General features: G+C 51.1%; 1 protein-coding gene across 6 annotated transcripts in view; it reads right to left on the bottom strand.

Annotated features, from left to right (window-relative positions):
* EBF3 (EBF transcription factor 3) overlaps window positions 1–22,201 on the bottom strand; it is a 118,415-nt gene that overhangs the window by 57,983 nt on the left and 38,231 nt on the right. The window lies entirely within an intron of this gene.

Raw genomic sequence — 22,201 nt, 5'->3', positions numbered from 1 at the left:
GTCCCCGTGCCCGGGCGGGCGGCAGTGGGGGCCGGAGTTTGCAGGAGTTGCTGTGGAGTGGAGCAGCGCGGAGCCTGGCGAGCCTGCCCGAGGCGGTTCACTGCTCAGCCTATTAGCTCTGCTGACCTTGCCCCTCCTTTGTCTTTGTATCGTCCTCCCGCTGCTCTCCTTCTCAACCATCCCTTTTGTTGTCTTAGAGAATGAGAAAAATGCCATCTCTTCCCAGAGCCCCCTGGAGTTTGAACTCCTGAGATCTGGTGACACACCCAGCCTGTAGCCACCTTTAGCCCTGCGTGAACTTGGCAGGGGGAGAGTCGACCATTAAATACTGAGCAGAGGCTCAGACAGACAGAAAGCCGGCCCACACGGCTACCCCAGGCCTCCACTTTATTGCCTGTCCTTCATAGAGAGGAAAGAGCCTTGTAGCCAAGTTTCGACACGGCCACATATGGGCTCCTCCATCAATCTGACTAATCAAGCATCAAGGAGAGGCAGCGCCAACCTAATTGCCAGCCATCGCCCGTCTCACTCCACGCAACCTGAAATGGATCTAAGTCTGAGAAGGGAGCGGGCCTTGGGGGGTTGGGGGGGGTGGGGGCAAGACAAAGCCGGGCCTTCCTCGAGGTGTTGTGGGGCCAAGTCTGCGGTCACAGTCCATGGACCTGCCAAGCCCCTGCGAAGGGGTCCTGCTTTCCCCCCACAAAGTCTCCCAGCACCACTTTCCTGCTCTGAACCGATGGGGGTTGAAAGCAAGCTGAGGGGTGTGGTGTTGGGGTGGAGTCCCTGGGGTACCAACAGTGACCCCAGGTCCTTTGTGGGATGCGAGCAGAGCCCCCTGGTGCCACCCTCCTGGAAGAGGGTGCTGTGAAGCCATTCTCCCATGCCCGCCCTCACCTGCAGACTGGCTCCCCCATAAATGAAGAGGGGCAGCAGACCTAACATGGGGTGGCAGCAATGCCCATATAGGACCTTCGTGGGAAAAGATGGAAGGAATCTCAGCTCAACACTTTCATTAGAGAGGCAAAGCCCAAAGTGTTCTTGGCAGCACCCGTTGTCTGTTCTGTGCCCCACTGTGCCTTCGCGAGGGCCCTGACTGACAGCTGACATTCTCCTATTTATTATCAAGAAGTACAAGTTTTGATGTTATCAGAGTGGAAAAACAGCCCAAATGTCAAAGTCTGAATATTTTCCCCAGTTTCTTTAAATGACATCTTACTTTTCTACATTTATTGTGATGGGGCCACTCGTGGGCACGCAAGCGCATGGGCGGCCAAGGGCAGATATCATTGAACTTTGGTGGGGTTTTGTTGGGCATCCTCCAAACGCTGCAATTTCTGCCCTTTTCCCAGCTAGGAATTTCAAATAATTCTGTTATAAATGACTAAATCTGGGGCTGCTTAACAGAAGAGAGCCCAACCTGACCCATCGCTGTATTAAATTTTCATATGAAAAGAGGACTTTTACACATGCAGCTAAAGGGCAGAGCTCAGCGCTCCTGTTGGGCTCGTGGAGACAAGCGTTTTCTAGCTCTGCGTGCATAAAATGAGCTACAGTAGGTGTCAGTAATTAAACGATCATGTTTCAAAGTCTTGACAACAGTACAGAAGCAAGAGAACAAGACGATAATTTCATTAGTCTGAAGAGCTAAGTCATAATTAGGTGCCTCTCTCAGCGTCAAAGTCATGGACAAAAGGCACCGATCCCGCCCGGCCGGGTCCGCCACTCAGGAATGAAATCTAATCCGGGGTCCCCGGGTTTACGGGGTTCACCCATGGGCAGGAGACTGCCAGCAAAGTCTGGCCCGAACAATCAGGCTTTCTTTGGGGAGGCTGAGAAAGGAAACGATATAGGAACGGCCTGAAAAAGTGGGTGACAATGGGAAGTCGGTGGGCTATTGTTATCGGGAAACCTGAATTCCCTCCCTTGTTCCAGGTTTGAGAGGCAGGCCCGTGGGCTGCCCCCTCCAAGAGGGTGGCATCGGTTCCAAAGATCCTTGTGTCTCCCTTCCCCCATCCCAGTCATTCAGCACGTTATAAACTGACTTTGGTAAAGTGGCGTTTATTTAAAACTAAACTGTTGGGATGGGTACTTCATCGAATCATTAATGTACAGTTTGATGTTTCTGTCAGTGTATTCATCTCTGTCTTTCCTCGCTGAGGTATTTGCATATTTAATTGATCAATATGCTGCCTGTTCCTCTCGCACATCTGCCAAGCTGGTCCCAGCCTCTTACACTCCTCATTTCTCAAAGTGACAGCTCCCTGCCTGCCGCCGCCTCCCGGCAGCACCTCCCCTGCAGCCGGCCCTCCCGGCCGCCGTCACGTCTGCGTGTCTGTTCATTTTCCATCCTCGGATAACGGATAGCCTCAAGTAAGGAGAAAACATTTTCGGCGTCTGATCTGTAAAAAGTTCCTCAGACAGATTTTCCACATGGCTACACGTCACAGTGCACACAGCAACATGTGCTGGTCGTCTCCATTCAGCATCTGTCACTGTCACGCGCCTGCCTCCTCGCAGCCTTGAATTGGAGCTTCTTATCAGCAGTGTGTCAGAAATCCTCACTGCCTTCTCTCCCTTGTTTAATCTTTTATTAAGAGCTACATTGTGAGCTTCTGATAGCAAATGTCCCCCACTTCATCATTCATAAATCGAAGCCGGCATCAGTAAGGTGGGGACGCGACGCCATCGCCTGCCAATGAAAACGTCTTAAATTTTCTAAACAATCCGCTGGCATTTCTCGATGCCAACAGAGTGCCACAAAGCCCCATTATGTGTGTCGGATGGTTAAGAACATAAGGAAGTTGTCCTCAGGTCCCGCCTCACAGTCGAGGATGGCGCACGATGACGGGCGAAAGCCATCACCCCCCGCCCAGCCCCAGGGCTTCCAAACAGGCCACAAGAACCGCCAACCATTGGCTGAAAACACAGATCAACAGAACCTTCCCGCTGAGCCAGAGAAGGCAGTGGTGGCTGGCGAGGGAAGCCCAGGAGGGGAAATGTGGTTTCCAGGTCTTCTTTAGGACAGCCAGAGCCCAGTGACAGGCCGGACAGGGGTGGGGAGCGGCACTCAGTCACCTTCCTGGGATGATAGCACGTCAGGGCCTGAGAGGACAGGAGGCTTTGGGACCGTGCGAGAAAAATTTAAGGAAGGATGGGCAATGAGTTCCCACACGGAATCCACTCTTCTCCTCAATGATGGTCATGCCACTTCTCCCTTCTTTTGATTGATGTTTTAGTCTAAGCTGTCATTAGCTAAATTAATTTTCTCTCAAAGATAGTGGAATAAGGTCCACAAAGGCAAATCTTAGGAGACTGTAAAAATAGACCATAATTTGGAGGAAATTCAGATGTGTTCCCTGCTCTTGTCATCACTGCAGAGAAACACTTTAATTTGATATGATTTCCTCAAGAGAAACTTTAAATTAACTTAGATTTAGCTGTGTTTGAGAGGTAGCGATTCAAAGCAACCAAATAAAATATTATTTGCTGACTCCAGTGTTTCTGTGTTCAAGCTTCTGTATGTTCCTTTTTATTTTCTGCTCAGGCTAAATAAATGCCAATATTCACCTTGAAAGAGTCATCATAAAGTCACTCCCTTGGGATATAAAAATATACTTCTCTCATCTTCCATCCGAACAGTGTCAGATGAAGTTAAAAGACCCGGTAAATGTGCTAAAATCTGCTTATGTGAATAATTTTTTTTCCAGGATAACTGGGCAGCCATCACCTAAGCTGTCAGGATGCAAAGAGAAACGCAGGCCGTTTTATAACCTAAGAGGAAGGCACCGATTTTGAAGGGTGGGAGCCGGGACGCAGCTGGGAAGAGGCCTAGTGAGGGTGGGGGGAGAAGAAAGGCACAAAACCACAGACACCTCCATGGTCAGAACCAGGAAGGGTCTCGGGGACAGCTGGTCCCGCCCCCCCAAGGATGTAGAAGCTTGGCCAGGGTCAGGCCAAAGGGATGAGGGCCAGGCTCGGAGCCCCCACCTCTGGCCTCCTGGACCCACCACCTGATACCAAAGGGCCTCCAGTTTTTATCACTTATAAGAAGTTGGACTCAAACTTCTTTCATTAGAAACTCCTAGTTCCTAAACGGTGCGTGGGCTTTGCCTCTGCCAGCATTCCCAGGGTGCACTGTGTGTAGGTGGCTCCAAGCCCCCTGTTCATGACTGCTCCTGCAAGTCAGCTTGTAACTTCCTTGCTTCACATAATCTGCCCCGTCTTCCACATGGTGGGACTGAGGCCACACCAGCAACCACTGAGCTCGCCAAGGCCCTCTGCAGACCTGGAGGTCTTGGAAGCCAGGAAAAGCAGGCATGAACGCAACACCCACGAGGCCCAAGGTCAAGAGAAGCTTCCAGGCGTAATTCTTCTAGTTAGTGAGTCTCTTTGTGGCACGCCCTCCAGCGAGATCCCTTCTCAAATGAGGGACGCTCTTGACATCTAAATGAGTGGGTCCTTCCAGGTCAGACAGTCAAGTACATTTGGAGTGTCTCGTCCAAGTGGCTGTGGCCCTCTTTGCTGGGAATAAGCCAGAGGCTGCAGAGGCACGCTGCCATCGTCACATGACGTACCCCCGCTCCGGCAGTGCCAGAATGATGACACCTAAACTTACCCTGTTTATTTGCAGGCTAGAGGAATGCATGATTGTTTATTTTTATTACAAATATTGATGGTAACTCACAGGCATTTACTTCATTGCCATTTCAAGCGAAATTGCCCATCATAAAATATCTCTAGAATTCTGGCCCTGATTAGCTTCCTGAGCTGGCCCAGGGTGCGATCCTACCATTTGTCTTAATTTTATTTTGCTCTCCCTAACTGCACACACCACTTCAGGAATATCTGGAATTTTGTTTTAATTGTACAGCTTTCAACTCCGCCACATTTCTCTTTGTGTTCAAAGCATCCCGGTGATTTATCCTCATTATTGTGTAAATAGGTTTCGGCAGTTCTCAGTAAATAAAACAAAGACTGACAGGAGGAGAAGGGGGAATTTGCTTTCCTACCAATTAAAGTAGCCTTAGGCAGTACTTTTAAGAGGAGATAAATCCTGCAAATCACTAAAATCATCCTGTCACATGCACCAAATATTAAAATCGCACCGCGGCGCCCTCGGTACAGTTTGCCGGGTTTAATGAGTTGGGGTGGGCCACGTAGCCAGGGCTGCCATGCACAGTCGGGGACCCTTGACTGACAGCAGAGCTCATGCCCAAATGCAGCTCCCCAAGCAGCGTGGCCAGAGGGAAAATCACAGTCCAGGGGAATATGCAGCCTTTCATCTCCCGAGTATTCTCAGATCGTCTTTTCAGCTCCCACCTATAAAGTCCTTCCATGCGATACATGCTAACCGGGCTCTCGAGTAGCCACGCCTCTAACACCCAACGTTTTCTTTACTAACCAGAGCTACAGTTAGTGCCTAGAGAAGGAGCCACCTGTAACTCCTCCGACTGCAGAAGTTTGGGGGAAGTTAAAAGGAAGTTAGTTAATCCGGTGTCACACTCGGTCCCCTTCAGCGAGACAGCTACTTCATTGTCCCCCACAGCTAGTTCGTAGGGGAAACACCAAAGAACTTCCAGAGCGTGTTTTTTCCTATGGTTCAATTCCTCATCTACTTTTTCCAGCTTTGCGTTTACATGGTCAACCCAAGTCCAAGGACGCCAGCTCGTGGTATAGCCAACGCCTTTAGTAAGACTGCCGTGTTCATCGTTTCTGAGGCCTGTGTGGCTCGGGAGCTGGGTGGGCGCCCTGCCTCATGTGGCCGCTCAGGCTACTGAAGCTTGGCAGCCTGGATGAGGAGGTACACCTGTAAGAGACTGTTTGTAATGAAGCTGTAATGGCCAACAAGGTGTTCATCACAGGACCCAGAAATGCAGAAAGTCCTGGAACAGACAGCCCGACAGGGAGACCCAGTGTTTCATATTTCTCAATAACTACCTTTATTCTCCCTGCCACGGTCAAGTCTTTCTGGGTGACACACTTAGCACACTGAGCAACGACCGTTGGCTTGTTGCAACGTTTTTGTGGGAGTCTTTATGAGTGTAACTAACTGTACGACAAGAATTCCCGTAACCCGAGACCCTGAGTCAGTAATGCATTAAAACAAAACAAGGCACACAGGACTTGTGCACAGCAAGAATCGGTGGGGGACAGGCGCCAGGCAGGGCAATGCAGAGGGGCCGGGAGTCCTCACCACAGCCACCTGCCCTGCATGCGGGCCCAAGAAGCCCCATAAATGCAGCTCACATCCAAGGGAGGGGCCTTAGCGGGGCTCTGGGAGCATTTAAGAGCCTCAGGTCATTCTCTGTGACCTCACAACCACCGCCTTGCAGGACTTGTACTGAAAAATGTCCACAAGTGCTGAAAGAGAGTAAGAAGTCCAAATTGGTTGTCACCCAGTAGTCATGGGGAGGTAGGTACAGCACAAGGAATATTGTCAATAATATTATAATGACTATGTATGGTGTCAGATGAGTACTAGATTTGGGGGTGACAGAAGGGTGGGGTTGGGGGACAGGGTGAAAAAGGATGAAGGCATTACGAAGTACAAATTGGTATTTACAAAATAGCCTTGGAAATGTAAAGTAAAGCATAGGGAATATAGTCGATAATATTGTAATAACTATGTATAGTGCCAGGTGGGGACTAGACTAGTCAGGGGGATCATTTCTTAAATTATATAAATGACTAACCACTATGTTGTACACCTGAAATTAATATAAAACAATATTGAATGTCAACTCTAATTGAAAATTTTTAAAACGTGGGGAAAAGGTGAAGGGAAATAAGAGGTCCAACTTTCCAAGTATAAAACAAATAAGTCACGGGGATGTAATGTACAGCACGGGGAATATAGTCAATAATATTGTGATAGCGTGGTACAGTGTCAGCTGGCTGCTGGACTTATCATGGTGACCAGTTCTTTAGGTAGATAAACACTGAATAACTATGGCATACCCCCGAAACTGATATAATGTTGTACGTAAGCTATAATTTTTAATAAAAATCTTAAAAGTAAATAAATAAATAATACATTTTTCAGAATGTCCACGAGTCACAGAAGCAACACAACCAATAGAAAAAAACACAATTCTGGGGCTTTGAAGAAAGTCATGGAGGCATCGCACCCTTTTCTTGTTGTCTTGGTTTTCAGCCTCCAACTAAAGGTGCATTCCACAGGCAGCAGATGAGAGCCTGCTGGATTTGTAGGTCAAAAATGACCACATACTGGCGGTCACACATGGTTCGCCTGAATGTCTTACGCAAAGGCAACACCAAAGTCACAAGGTCAGTCTCCAAACTGGCTGCCTCAGTGAGTGGTCACTGTTTGGGGGGCGGGGGGGGCAAGGCCCAGGCCCATGCACTGAGTTTCCCTTGGGAAGGACCAGCCAGAATGTTCATAATCAGTAGCTGAACTTATTTTTTTCCATTCACTCTTTCCACTCACTTATCCATCTATCATCCCATAAACATCTGCGCTCTGTGCTAAATTCTGTGAATGAAGAGATTACGAAGACAGCATCCCATCCTTACAAAGCTCAGACTAAAGCCCATTAAACAAAGTCCAACTGTCAAGTATCAAACCCACTCTATGAGGAAATGTTGTAAGATTCTGGTGCCTTGTTTCAGAAGCGTTAACTGGGCCATTTCTTCATGGTTCTTCAGATGAATGAATAGCCACAATATTGGGGGAGGGATGGAAGAGGGGATACCTACTGGACCTGGAAGATGACGCGACATTTCCACGTCCTCGCTGGTGCTCTGAGAGGCACTCTCTTGCTATCATGTGGAGGTCCACAGGTAGAAGGAGGACCCCACAGGTGACTTTCGGTGGAATCTTAACTGCTGTGAAATCTTTCATAGGACTCATAGCATTTTATTGCTGGGAGAGGACCTGGGGATCGAGTTGAGAACAGCTGCCAAAGCATTGAGGCGACCAGCTAGCTAAGCCCCCTGTCTCCTTTCCACTGCTCTTTCATCCCCCAAACCCTGTATTCTATTCCAAAGGGCTCCCAGGGAAGTCGCTGCTACTCCCAGAAAAGGGGAGGAGCAGTCAAACGCCTCGTAACCATGATGCAACATCTCCCTTACCTGGTTGAGGATAAGAGTTAGTAGAAGGGGCTTGGACACTTCACTTTTCCTGCTTCCACCTACAATGATCTTCCCCCAATCATCTCGGAGGGTGTTCAGGCCCTCTGTCTTCACAGTCCAGCTACCCAGAGCCCCTGGTTGCCCTGTGCTGCCCCAGGGCACCCAGAGTCATCTGTCCCCAACACATTCTTCCCTGCATTTACCTTCCCATCTCCTGCCAGATACACTAAAGGGTAAAACGGTTCTAAACATGGAGATGGATGGCTAAATGGTGGATGGATGAATGAGTGAGGGATGGATGAATGGATGGATGGATGGATGGATGATGGAAGGATGATGGATGGATGGTGGATGATGGATGGATGATGGGTGGATGGATGGATGGATGGATGGATGATGGAAGGATGATGGATGGATGATGGATGGATGATGGATGGATGGATGGTGGATGGATGGATGATGGATGGATGATGGATGGATGATGGATGGATGATGGATGGATGCATGGATGGATGGATGGATGGATGGATGGTGGATGGAAGGATAATGGATGGATGGATGGATGGATGGATGGATGGATGGATGCATGGATGGATGGATGGATGGATGCATGGATGGATGGATGGATGCATGGATGGATGGATGGATGATGGGTGGATGGATGGATGGATGCATGGATGGATGGATGGATGGATGCATGGATGGATGGATGGATGGATGGATGGTGGATGGATGGATGATGGATGGATGCATGGATGGATGATGGAAGGATGATGGATGGATGGATGGATGATGGAAGGGTGATGGATGGATGATGGGTGGATGGATGGATGGATGATGGAAGGATGATGGATGGATGGATGGATGATGGAAGGGTGATGGATGGATGATGGGTGGATGGATGGATGGATGGATGGATGATGGATGGATGGATGGATGGATGGATGGATGCATGGATGGATGGATGGATGGATGCATGGATGGATGGATGGATGCATGGATGGATGGATGGATGGATGGATGGATGGATGATGGATGGATGGATGGATGGATGCATGGATGGATGGATGGATGGATGCATGGATGGATGGATGGATGGATGGATGGTGGATGGATGGATGATGGATGGATGCATGGATGGATGATGGAAGGATGATGGATGGATGATGGGTGGATGGATGGATGGATGATGGATGATGGATGGATGATGGAAGGATGATGGATGGATGGTGGGTGGATGGATGGATGGATGGATGGATGCATGGATGGATGGATGGATGGATGGATGATGGAAGGATGGTGGGTGGATGGTGGGTGGGTACAGATGGATAATTCTATAGATAGATGTAGATCTACAAGTGGACCTGCAGCTACCTGTGTGTCTGCATCACTGTATACGCATATACAGACACGGAGATATACAGACACGGAGATATACAGACACGGAGATATACAGACACGGAGATATACAGACACGGAGATATACAGACACGGAGATATACAGACACGGAGATATACAGACACGGAGATATACAGACACGGAGATATACAGACACGGAGATATACAGACACGGAGATATACAGACACGGAGATATACAGACACGGAGATATACAGACACGGAGATATACAGACACGGAGATATACAGACACGGAGATATACAGACACGGAGATATACAGACACAGAGATACTGATGTATCTGTACCCACCCACCCATCCATCCTTTAAAGCAGGAACAGTATAACCACCTTGCCTAAACTAACAGATCTTTAATATTTCCTGAATGAATAAATAAATGTATAATTAGTTATTCCTAACAGAAGTGATTCCTTAAATAGCTCTCCGTATTGGCTAATGTCAAATTTTCACTGAGTAGGGGGCAGCCACAGTCTGTAACAAGGAAGTATTTCTGAACAAAAAACCCAATTCATCCATACAAGGAGGGTCCCACCACCACAGAAGAGAAGCAGAAAGAGCCAGCTGTGCATTCCTGGGTGAATCCATCCCTGCAGGGAAGTGTCCTTCAGGGGGACGTGACCAGACTCCAGGGGGTCGCCCTCAGCTCTTCCCTGCCCCTGACCTTCAGTTGGTTTGGGGCTGGACACGACAGAGAGCAGTAGCTCGGCCTTGGCCTTAACAGCAGCCAGAGGGCCCTGTGGGACCCTGGAGCATGCCATCCGGTATGCTAGTCACAGTCACACGCAGCAACGGGGCGTGAGCAGTGGGGCTGGTCCAAGTGGAGCTGTCAGTGTGCAGTGCCCGTGGATTCCCACGTTAGCGAAGAAAAATTTAAAGTATCTCAATAATTTGTTATATTGATCACGTGTTGAAATGACAACCTTTCGGATCTATCTAGTTAAGTTAAAAGTATTATTTAAATGATTTCACTTGTTTCTTTTACTTTGTTAGTGCGGCTACTAGAGAATTTGAAATGGCATCTGTGGCTTGCACCCCACATCCACCGGCCAGCTGAGAGTGAGCCGGTTCTCCAGGGAGCGACCCCTGACCTGGCTTCATCCTCCTGAGGGGAGTCCTGAAGGTCACCTCGGGCCCCCACACACTCTGGAGGATGGTGGCCCCGCCCCTCCAGGCGCTGCCTGGACACCAGGTAGTTCAATGAGAACCAGGTCACGGGCCTCTCTAAAAAGGTGGCAGGGCCGCGAGAGGCCCCAAACCCATAGAATCAGACTCCCCTACACCCCGTGCAGCAAGGTCCCTCCTGACACTGCAGGAGCACACCCCCACCCCCAGACTGCCCCCCCCCAGGTGATGTGTTTCATTAATGCCATGCTTCTCGTCCTACAGCTTCTCGTCCTACAGTGATTCCAAAAGTGATTTCCACAATATGATTTACATACTCGCCGAGTGTAAATTTAGAATAATTTGGCCTGAATGATCCTTGCTAAAATAGATGGCCGTGAGAAGAGGATGGTGAATAAAAGCAGCTTTACTGAGAATCTAAGCAATTTGCTGGGGACACAAGCGGCATTTCCCCAGATTATAATTTACACTGTATTAACTGTCAAGAGCGCTTTTGAGAAATATAGATAACAATTCAGATGCAATCGATAGGCAGTGACAGTTGATTTTAAAGCTTAATGCAAGACAAGAAAGAAATGACTGGGCCATCAGCTCTGGAAGAATAAATTTGTTTTGTATTTGATTTTTGTGTTAAATTTATTACTGCCAAGAAGAGCTCTCTTTCAATAATATTAAGAACAAGATTGTGAAATTGCAACATGTTTGTCTCCCCCAGTTTTCACAGCATTTCCAATATAAAGTGATGCCCCTGCTCATACTAGTACGAGCGGATTGGACCGCCCCTACGTTTGGGTTTCTGCTCCCTGCGCTGGGCAGGCTCCTTTTCACCAGCCTCTGGGGTGGGCACGTGGGTGGGTGGGTCCTCCCCCGAGCCTGGGGAGGGGTCCCTGCCAGTCAGGAGGACGCCCCACGAGTTCTGAAGTGGCCTTAACAATAGGCACCTTCCTAGAAACGGCTTGCTGTCCACTGTTTCCGCGAGCAGTGTCCAGTGAAAACAAAAATTTGAAAACGACGGCAGGTTGACATTCGATTGTTTGACTGAGAAGAGTTGGTATATCCTGTCCTAGTCAACAGAAGCTTTTTCAATTCTGTCCAAACATCCAGTATATATAATCTTAGGGTTTGATGTCCCTTCTGTGCAATACCACGAGAAACTTCCTTGACAAATACCAGGGAAAAAAAATTTCCCTCTTAGCCCAACTCTATTATACTTCCTATTCTCTCCCTGCAGCTGGGGTTCCCGCAGCCCTGCGCACTCGGAAACCCACCAGCGTGGCCAGAAATGAAATGATGGAAGTTGCCACAGTTCAAACTTATCCATACTTCTCACTTATGACATGATTGATTTTCCTTCAGAGTGCTCAAATACGGGATTGTCTTCCTTCCTTGCCCACTGTGGAAACAGCTAATGTATACAGCCGGGGCCTGCCAGAGAGGGGGAAAGCGGTTGACATGCACAACAACAACTGAAATGAATACGGATGAAATTTGAAAGTGCAATTTTCCATCTGTCAATCACCTTTCAAAGGGACCCGTTAACCACCAATCGGGAGACCCTCGGCGAGGACGTCCCCATTCGCGACTCTCCATGCGACTGGGGCCCCTTGCCCTCATTAATCAAGATATTAGCCGTGGACCCAAGTTTTGCACAGGTACACGACACTAACTCACATTGTTCCAGGAATATTTCATTCCGCTTCTCTCGGTGCCATTGATCATTTATATTCTGAATTAAAACAAATGGTCTCCTCTTAAACAGAATTTGATTAGGTGACGACAAAATCCATTTCCTTCACACTGGTGATGGTACACAGCAGGTCCCCCTCCCTGAGCTGCCTCAGAAGGAAATGTGAGGTGCTCCTGCATTAATAATAGATGGTCACCCCAACCCTTCCTGGCCGCAGCGCCAAGATGCCTCGAAATACAGCCAATTAAGGTTTATTTAATTATTAAGGTTGAATAAATAACAGCGAAACATGTTAAAAATCTTTCAGTTTCAGTCAATCATAATAAAAAATTAATGAGACTGGATAGAGAGCCATAAAAACTGATAGACTGCGATCGTGAATTATAAATTGGTATTGATTTTTTCCTTTGCAATAACACTCAGGTAATCGTATGTTGTCACATGTAAAGTGCACTTTCCTGGTTGAGACTCATATTAACTATCAAATATAGATGAGACGGGGGCATTTATGACACTTCAGATTTCACAAACAAAAAGCAAAAACTACAATTTGTGGCATAATAGCAGTACCGAGCAGAGAATCCTAGGGTGTTTATGGGAGCCGGTCGGGACCCCACTGAGCCGTGAATTCATAAGACACAGTTACCTTATTCTTCTCCTGCCATTTCTCCTCTGATATGTTACCTTGTTAGTATCACTAAGAAAAGCATAAATATTTTTTATTATATGTGAGGCTCATCCTGTCTTGCTTAATAGACAGGCCACATGGAGTTAAAGCCATATTATATGATCGGGTGCAGAAGTGATCATTCAAAAACCCAAAGCACATATTTTATGCTGCCTGGCTTTATTAATTCTAAGCCCCCAAGAAATAGCAGGAGGATTTTCCAGCTTTCTGTTTATTGAAGTAACATGGAGACAAATAAGACATTTCCCTAGGCTAGCTCAGATAAAGTGGACAATTACTATTGGCATTCCACATGTAAATATTTAACACTTCACAGCTAGTTTGCACCTAAATACCCATTAGATGTTGCTACAAGCCTGGACACTATTCCCCAGCAGAGTTCCATGGGCTGTCCTGGGCAAGGGTTATCAGATTAAGGCGAACACAAATCTCCTTCTAAACAGCACTGGGAGGGGCCTTGGCCTGGACGAGAGGGGTCGGACCTCAACGGGCAGCTTCCTTCAGTGACACAAACCAACTCACCCAAGAAAACCCAGACAAAGCCAGTACTGGCCATCGCCGCTGGCCCGGCTAACTGATAACCCATCACTGCAGTTCGTTAGTGGCGTTGATCAGATTTCCCTCATTGGGGGAAAAATATTATGGACACGGGCCAGCTATGAACACATGTGGCTGCCCGTCTGAGTCCCATTCCCGCCTCCCTGCCACACCGCCTGGCCTGGGACAAATGCTGAGACGTCCAACGCCACCATCCTTTTGGGACCGGCGTGCGACCGGTGCAATCAATACACACAATGTACGAGCCAACCTCCGGCAAATTCTAAAAACAATGCAGCTGCCTCCTAACTCACCTCTGCTTGTTAAAGATATAAGTATATTTTTGATAAGCAAAATTGAGTCCAAGTTTAAAATGTGGACATGACCTACCCATTCTGATTTTAAACACAGATTGCTGAGTGAAAAGTGGTTCTGCCCCTTTTGCTGGCACTTGGAACTTGAAAACAAATGGGCTACGATTACTGTTCCTATAAGATGGCTCTTTCATCCTTTAACCTTCCCAGGATTGGAAAAAGACGCTGCCTGGAAGGCCGTGTGTCTCCTCACAGCTGTGCTGGACTGACGAGACGGGACACTGGGGACCAGCTCTCTATTTCGGTATCTCCTGCAAGGAAGTCCATCCCCTGCCCACGGGCAAGGGATCCCCAGGCTGTCGCCATTGAGACCAGGGGCTCCTCTCTGGACACTGGTTTGCAAAGACTCCACTAACCGACCTTAAGCAACCTCGATCACCACCTCTCGGGGAACCCTGGCTGGCCCTGCTGGCCCAAGAGTGGCCATCTGTCCACCATCTCCACTGTGCTCTTAGAAAAGGGGGTGACGCTCCCCAAGAACAGAGGCCACTGGACAGGGCATGCGGGTGGTCACCCTGGCTCTCAGTGAGCAGCCATGGTCTCCCACTCTCCTGGCCCTGGCAACAGCCTCTGGAAAGCTGCCAAGCCTTAGAAACCAGCCCAGAAGCAACCCTGATAAACTCTGGAAGCCAAGCCTGGAACACGCACCATGTGAGGTTGGCGGCTGAGCGTCCCTACATGTGCGGGACACCCAGCTGCACCCGTCCAGGTCTGCACGCCCCCATGCCGGCCTCAGACCCTCTGAGGGACACTCGGCTGCCAGGGACCCACGTGGATATCCACAGGCAGCCCCAAGTCCTTGCAGGGGCCCCACTGGAATGGCGGCACCCACCCCAGGGTTTGCACAGCCTCTGAGCACCCCTCTCCAACCCTTTCCTCGCCACGCTGACCTCTGCGCTCTGGAAACAATTACTCCTGGAAGGCCTGTCAATATCATTATTTTTACAAGAAATCAATACGCCTCACAAAGTTAATGGGGGATTCAGGCAGGGAGCGCTTACCTCCTCACTGTCAGAGCTCAGGCTCTGCTTGGCGCGATGACAGATCTGCCGACACCAGCAGACAGTAAGTGAGCGTGGAGAGCAGGCCGGGCCGCGGCGTGGCGGCCGTTAGCCACGCTGCACTAACGAGCCCGCCCGGGACGGGTCCGCTCAGGCCACCGGGTCAGGGGCTGTGCATGCAGGGACCCCGAGCTCGGCTTGTAGGTGAGAGCACAGGGTCCCGAGGCACCTGGGTTCCCTCTGCATGGGGTTATGACACAGTTTCCTCACGCACAGGCTGCATAAATGCTCAGGGCCTCCAGGCCAGTGCAAGCCCGGGAAGAACAAACCACATCCATTATCTCCAAGGAAAGAGATTGCTTCTTCCCCACCCTACCTGCCCCATCACTACTCACAGACTCAACATCAAATGAAATAAAATTAAATGAGAAAACACACACGTACGCTCATATGTTCATGACCCACATCAGCAATCACTGAATTTACAACCCTAAAGTCCGAATTGCAGGGCCCAGAGAGCCCTGCCCCACAACCAACCTGGCAGACGTACACCGAGTCCCAGTGAAAGTATCTTAGCACTCCACGGCCCTGGCTTTCTCTTCACAGGCACCGAGTTTCTCCTGGTGGACACCCACCCCCCCACCCCCCCGCCAGCCACAGGCACAGGACTAAAGTGACAAAGGCACCCCAGGTCCACGCTGAGACATCGCTCTCAGAGCGTTCTCGGCCACAGCCGCCCCAGTCCGCAGCAAACCTGGCCACAGACCTGGCCACGGAGTGATCACGTGGTCAAAGGCAGCGTTTAAGAACTGTGCGTTCGCTGTCACCACTCGGCACACCCCCTGCTATTGGGTGCAGATGCCGCCCGGCCAAGGCCACTGACAGGAAACAGATTTGCCACAGAGAGTTCGGCTCAGACTCAGGGCCCAGCACCAGCTGCCAACGCACCGTCGCAGCCACCACACCCACCTTTCAAGTCACACCCCCACCTGCGGGTCCAGATGGCATGGGGCCCACCCACACCCCACCACCGCTGAACGTGGTGGCAACTACACCCACCTCACTCAGGTCTCCGGCCCCAGAAGCCAAAGCCCCGAAATCACACCCGCGGCCCTTCCCGGGCCCACAGCCAGCTAACGGGCAGCTGGGAAGTTCCATCCTTGCAGAGCTGCACCCTGAGCCTAGGTTTGCACTGTCCTCAGTTTACCCGACTGACCTGCTCCTCCCACACCCTGTCCAGCATCTTCCTCTCACTCCCGTTTGGTCCATCGCCTTCCCACAGTCACTTCTCCAATCCCACTTCTCTTCCATCAACACCCCTATCCCAAAACCCCCATGTCCACCCAGACCCAAGAGGCTGAGAACAGTGTCAGCCGGGCCTCCAAGAGACGGCATTGCCCCATCAGCCCCTCCACCCTCCGTGGAGGGCACATGGTGATGGGGAAAGGCGGGGTGGGGAACTCTGCTGGGCTCACACAAGAGCAGGGACAGAGGACAGTGAACCTGCTGTTCCCACGTGTGCCAAGTACAGTAAGGAAAAGCAGACTGACCATCCTTCCATGATGCACTGGGGGAAACAGTGACACTGGCTCCAACATCAAAAGACCTGGCCAAGAAAGCCAGGCCCAGGCGGACCTGTGGGCACCTTCCCACGCACATGGGGACAGCTCTAGTGGCCAAAACGGATCTCTGCAAACAAAGAAATGAGTAGGGTTTCAACAGGGCCTCACTGAGCACATGTGCTCTCGGCTCTTCCTGGAGTTCCGGTCATGTGATCTTGGCCAGCACATGCAGACAGAGCCTGGGCACACGTGTCTGCTGTGTATGACTCCCCGTGAAGAAATGATGCTAAATGAAGGGGTGCCAGCACAGGTCCCACCAGAGGAACCACCCACTGCTCAGAAATTCCACCACGAAGCTCACGTGGGGGATGGTCCTCAAGCCCCAAGATTTCCAGCCATGCTGACTCCTTCCTGTGTGTGGGGCTGGTCCTCCACTCTGAGGCTCCAGAGCAGAGGAAGACACAAGCCCGGCCCTGCGAAACGCTCCAGGGCCCTCAGAGTGTCTCTGAGGCCCCTCTCTCTGCTATCAACAGTTTGGAATTCACACTGGCCTTTTACATCATTACCCGGCTCTTCACAGCGATTCAGGGCCTAATGCAAACCATATGCAGAGCTGCCTGCCTGCCCAGCCCCGCCAGCAGCGGTCTTCTGATCGGCTCCTGCAGGATGGGAAATAGAGGTCTCAGGGGGGAAAAAACAACAAACAGATCTCTTGTCTACAAAGCAGAACTCAAAACATTTTTCATGCATTCTAGGCTTCCCTAGAAGCAGCCGGCTGTTTAAAAAAATACCTGGCCCAAATTGAGCATTTGCCTGACATGATGGAAAAGTGAGTGCTATTTTCTGTTATATTGCCCCTATTCTACATCGACAAGAATATATTTTTTCGCTGTTCCCACCTGATTTCACAGTAGTGAACTCCGTTTATGAATTATCTGACACATTTCTTGCAATTCTTCTGACAACAGTGCTCAGTGGAAATTTCAAGGCCCCTCTCTTCTGACAAGTAGAAATATCAATATTTGAATAAATTGTGGATTTTAAACTTCTCACTCTGATGCGCCCCGGCAAGGAACAGTGAATTCTTCTTTTACTGGGTCCAATCCCCCTGAGCTTCAGGGAGAAATCTGTAGGCAGTGTTTCATTACAAGAAAGCAGCACTGAGTGACATCTGAAACACACATCTAAGTCGACCTGATGAAGTTTACTTCCTTCCAACAACAAATACCAGCCTCGTGTTTTTCCCCCTTCTTGGACAGGAGCGGCCCAAGCACAGAGCCTGAGCGAAAAGCCGAAATGTTGATTCACAAATTGACAGGCCAATCTTTAAACAAATGTGTTTCTTGGGGGGAGAGGGCGGCTTTGTTCTGGCTAAGCGTCTTCCTCGCCCTGACGGAAACATTCCGGGCCTGATTAGAAGGGACTTGTTAGGTCCGTCGCAGACACTCTGGCCCCACGTTTTAACAAGCATGCAGAGCAAACAGCACAAAGACAACACCACATTGTCATTACCATCTCCGGGATCTCTGGGTGCCTTTTTGCACGTGCACACATTTTCTCCGCCAGCTCACATGCACAGCAGCAGGCAGGGCCGGCCCTAAGTGAGGGCCTCTCTGTGTGTCCAGGACGGATGGACCAGAGGCAGCACGTGACTCCTGCAGCGTGTGTCCTGCTCCTGGGTGCACACGTATGCACATGCGTGGTGGACACCACACATGGACCTGTGCAACGTGATGAGTGGCCTGTATTTCCCAGGGAACGGCCGGCACAGCTGCCGCTTCCCAGCCAGTCCTCCTTAGGGTCCTCATGCTGCCACCTCAAGCACCCCAGAGCGATGGTCCCTGAAATATAGTCCTCGTAAAGAGAGATAACAAGGCAGAAGCCAGAGGAGGAGCCCAGGGGATGTCACAAACACAAGTGTACCACCTGCAAGGAGAGCAGTGGAGCCAGCTCGTGGTCCAGCCCAGCGCTGCCCAGCTAGTGGCCCTGTGCCATGTGGCAGCAGCTGCTCTCAGCCTCAGTTTCCTCTTTGGTGCAGGGTGGTCGTGTGCCTTTCGGGAGATCACACACGGCCAGACCCACAGGGCTGGCTGCCATTTTCTCACCTAAATCCTACATTCTCTGTCCCAGAAGGCCTGCCAGAGCACTTTCAGCCAAATCCTTTACTCATTAATCTTATTTCTATCCTTCATGGAAATTCTGCCAGAGAACTCTGCATCCATCACCGTGGTTCTCATCCTATGGACAGGCAAACCCGCCCTGGCAGTCACCAACTAACATGTCGTCTCACAAAACCACTCCGGCGACTGGGAGGCCCAAGGTCTCCATGTGGAAGTCTGTCCCCGGGCAGGGGAGGCACCTCGCAGGCGCTGGGACCAGTGGCCGAATCGACCCGGGGAGCAGAGGCCCGCCACCCCACGCCCAGTGCCTGCCCCCCACTGCCAGCTTTGGTGGGCACCGGGGTCTGAACAAAGAGCATCCGTGACTCTCCTGGCAGAAGAACGTCCCTGGGTGTGGTTGTGCATGAGGCCTCTGAATCCCTGAGCATCTCCCCGACCGCCGGACACAGGAGAAAGAATGGTGGGGTGCTGTGCTCTACACCTCACTCCCGGTGAGCAGACAGCTCTGTGAGAGTGCTTTCTGAACACCAGGCACTAACTAACACAGCCAAAGTGAAAACAGACACTTGAGCCGTGAAAGAACTTCAGGGGAGGGAGGAAAATGAAACACGCCATGTCAGGACACAGCTGGTCGTCCTGCCCAGATGTGCAGGGGCAGCCACATGCCTGTGGGGCTCAGTGAGGAGCTGGTCAGTCTAAAGGGCGTCTGTGTCCATAAGCAAAGCCTCCACGTATATCGAGGTCTGTTCCTCTGAGTCCCCTCCCCCCGGGCACTGGCACCTTGCTGATCCCAGGGGAAGGGGAGGCCTCGAACAAGGCCACCGGCCAAGCCCAACCCTCTCCCCTCACCATGCAGGGTGTCAGGTAAGTGGCAGTATCGAGCAGGGAGAAAAAGTGGCCGAAGAAGAACTTGAGAATCACCCCAGCATCACACCAGGTCTGGGAGAGGCAGAGGCTGGAGGCCAAGAGAACATGGCGTAAGAGGGGACGGACCAGGTCGGGGACCCGATCTGTGCACCTGTGACGGGGGGTGTGCCCAGCGGAGCTGCTGGATGGAGCGCTTCGTGAACCGAAAGGCTATTTTCTTCAGCTGCCTGAGGTCAGGGGTACCCACCCCGCTGGGTCAGGACTGGCCCCCTCAACAGAACTAGGGCCGAGGGGCAGGACAGCGGACAGAAGCAACGTGACGTCCACACATCTAGTCAACAAAGATTCATCAGATGGGGCCCCATGATGGGGCTCCAGGAGCTCTGCCGGAGGCCCTGGAACGGGAAGCCGGGGCCCAGGGCCCGGCTGGGAGTGGGTTGACCAGATGACCATCGCACATTCATCTTCCTGGCTCTGGGACAGGAAAAGGGGGGACACTCCAACCCCCAAAGCTACTAGGCTCAAAAATAAGTACAAAGACATCTTCACGACAGTCATGATTTACAAAACTCACACACACACTCGGGACAACTAAGAGGAGGAGTTGGATGCCCCTCGGCTTCAGTCCCGGAGCCTGTTCTAGGAGCTGCGACGTTCTGTGGAGTCTGTTCTAAGGCGCGCGGCCCAGACGCCCATGCGGGGAGAACACCAGCAGCCAAGAGAGCCGCAAAGCTGTGCCCACAGATGGCCAAGCATTTGGAGGGAAGCACAATATTTTATCTAAGTCTCCAAATGCAAATACATCACCACGCGACGCCAAACACACAGCCACCTGAAAATGCCCGATGACAGCTCGTGTTTCTTCCGTTTTGTCTGGAAATTTGGGTTGCGTTAAATTTTCGGATGAACAGAGATGAGAAGGGAGCAGCAGGGTGGCGACTTCAACCCTGTAGGAGTCTGGCTCCCTCTTGAACGAGCAGAGGGAGGGGACTGCTGGGGAGCGGGGAGAGATGGCTTCTTCATGGCCACACAACGATTTTCTAATTGGAAAACAGGGATCGTCTCTGCAGGATAAGTAGAAGCATTATCCCCATTATTCAGATGGAGCTGGTAAGGTCCAGGGTATGAGATGGGGCCCCAGAGGGGCTCAGAGGGTGGAGGAGAGGGTCTGAGAAGTGCCTCTCAAGTCTGCGCAGGGCTGGAGGGGCAAGGCTGACCAGGGTTTCTCAAGGTGGACACCCCAATCCACACAGAGAGCCTGCGAGGCGTGGCAGGTGCATTCAGACAAGTCAGGAATGAGAAGACGCAGGTCGCACTGCACCTGCACGAGCTCTGTGGCCCTGGAGGGGCCACTGTCCCTCAGTAAGCCTCAGTCTCCTTATCTTTAAAATGGGAATGGCCTTCTCTGTTAACCCCCAGTGTTCCATCCCTTAAATAAGACAATGCATAGGAAATGCCCTGTGCGTGTGAATTCAAAGTTATGTGGCTGTGAGACTCTCATCTCGAAGCGCTTTACCGTGCCATGACCATCACCACCTGTGTTGGCTGGGAAGTTAGGCATGGCGACCCAGGGAGGCGCTGGAGAGCCCTGGCGTTGCAGGCTCCCTGGGAAGGAGGGCTCAGTGCTGGCTGTGATGGCCGAGTCTGCGGGGCTTGGGGGAGGAAGGCACCAGGCACAGCAAAGTGCCAAGGAGTCCGACATGGAGGGGGACGCCCCAAATCCCGGGCACAGCTTGGGGCCCCCCAATAATGAACAACCCCAACCTGGGATATTCCCTGAAGACCATCTCCAGGCCCCAGCTTACAAAATGTCAGCAGGAAAAACAAAAATCTGTAAGTCCCGGGGGGGAGGAAGCCCATTAACAATAAGTACCATTGATGTGTGAGGACGAAACAGCAGAACAAACCCAGTGCCTTTCCTTACCCACATTAACACTTCACGGAGGCCCTTAGTTACCACCTTGATGGGTTTCACACCAAGCAAACCCAGCCAGAGGAAAAACAGCGCCACAGCCCAGTTTTCCGCAGACGCCAGGCTGAGCTCCCTGAAGTACACGTGGGTCTACTTCAGCGAAGGGGGAGCGTCAGACTCGATCCCTGATACGTAAGTAGAATGTGACAGCACAGGGCACTCCTGAGCCGGGCAGGCCGCCCTCTGAGTGAGCCGCCAAGGTGGCAGTGGTGACACGACAGTCCTGACCCTGCACTGCCTCATCTGCAGGGCCCAGACGGGGGGCGGGCAGGTGCCACCAGCCTCCTAGACATCCGATGATGTGAGGACCCGTCAATTCTGCTTTGCAGGCACAGGGCCCAGACGCAGAGGTGTGGAAGTGGCATCCCATCACACAGTCGGGGAGGAGTCCGACTGGCCCTGGAGCCCCTCATGGCACCCACGGGCCTAGGAGACGCAGGGTTAGTGCATTCCCATCCACCTCCCTGCGGCGATGGCTCCCAATCTGGTGTTAGAGACGAGCTCAGCATGGATTCTTTGGGCGCTCACATCGTATCTGTAGCACTCAAGAGATCCAGCCGGTTCCAGGGGACCAAGTCTCCCCACCCCCATGGCCAACCCCATGCTTTTTACTAAAGAAGAAACGGAGTTAGGGGAGAAGACGGGTTCTCGTGAAGTTTGTGTCTACTCTAACTTGGGGGAAATCGAAGAAAAAATATGACAGCTAAAGGAAGATCAGAAACCAGACTAAAGGGAGGGGGTTGAGAAAGGGCCAGGGTTG

This window comes from Rhinolophus hipposideros, assembly GCF_964194185.1.
Source record: "Rhinolophus hipposideros genome assembly, chromosome: 15".
Classification (NCBI taxonomy): Eukaryota; Metazoa; Chordata; class Mammalia; order Chiroptera; family Rhinolophidae; genus Rhinolophus; species Rhinolophus hipposideros.
The sequence above is the reverse complement of the archived record's forward strand: the minus strand, read 5'-3'. Positions and strand labels throughout refer to the sequence as shown.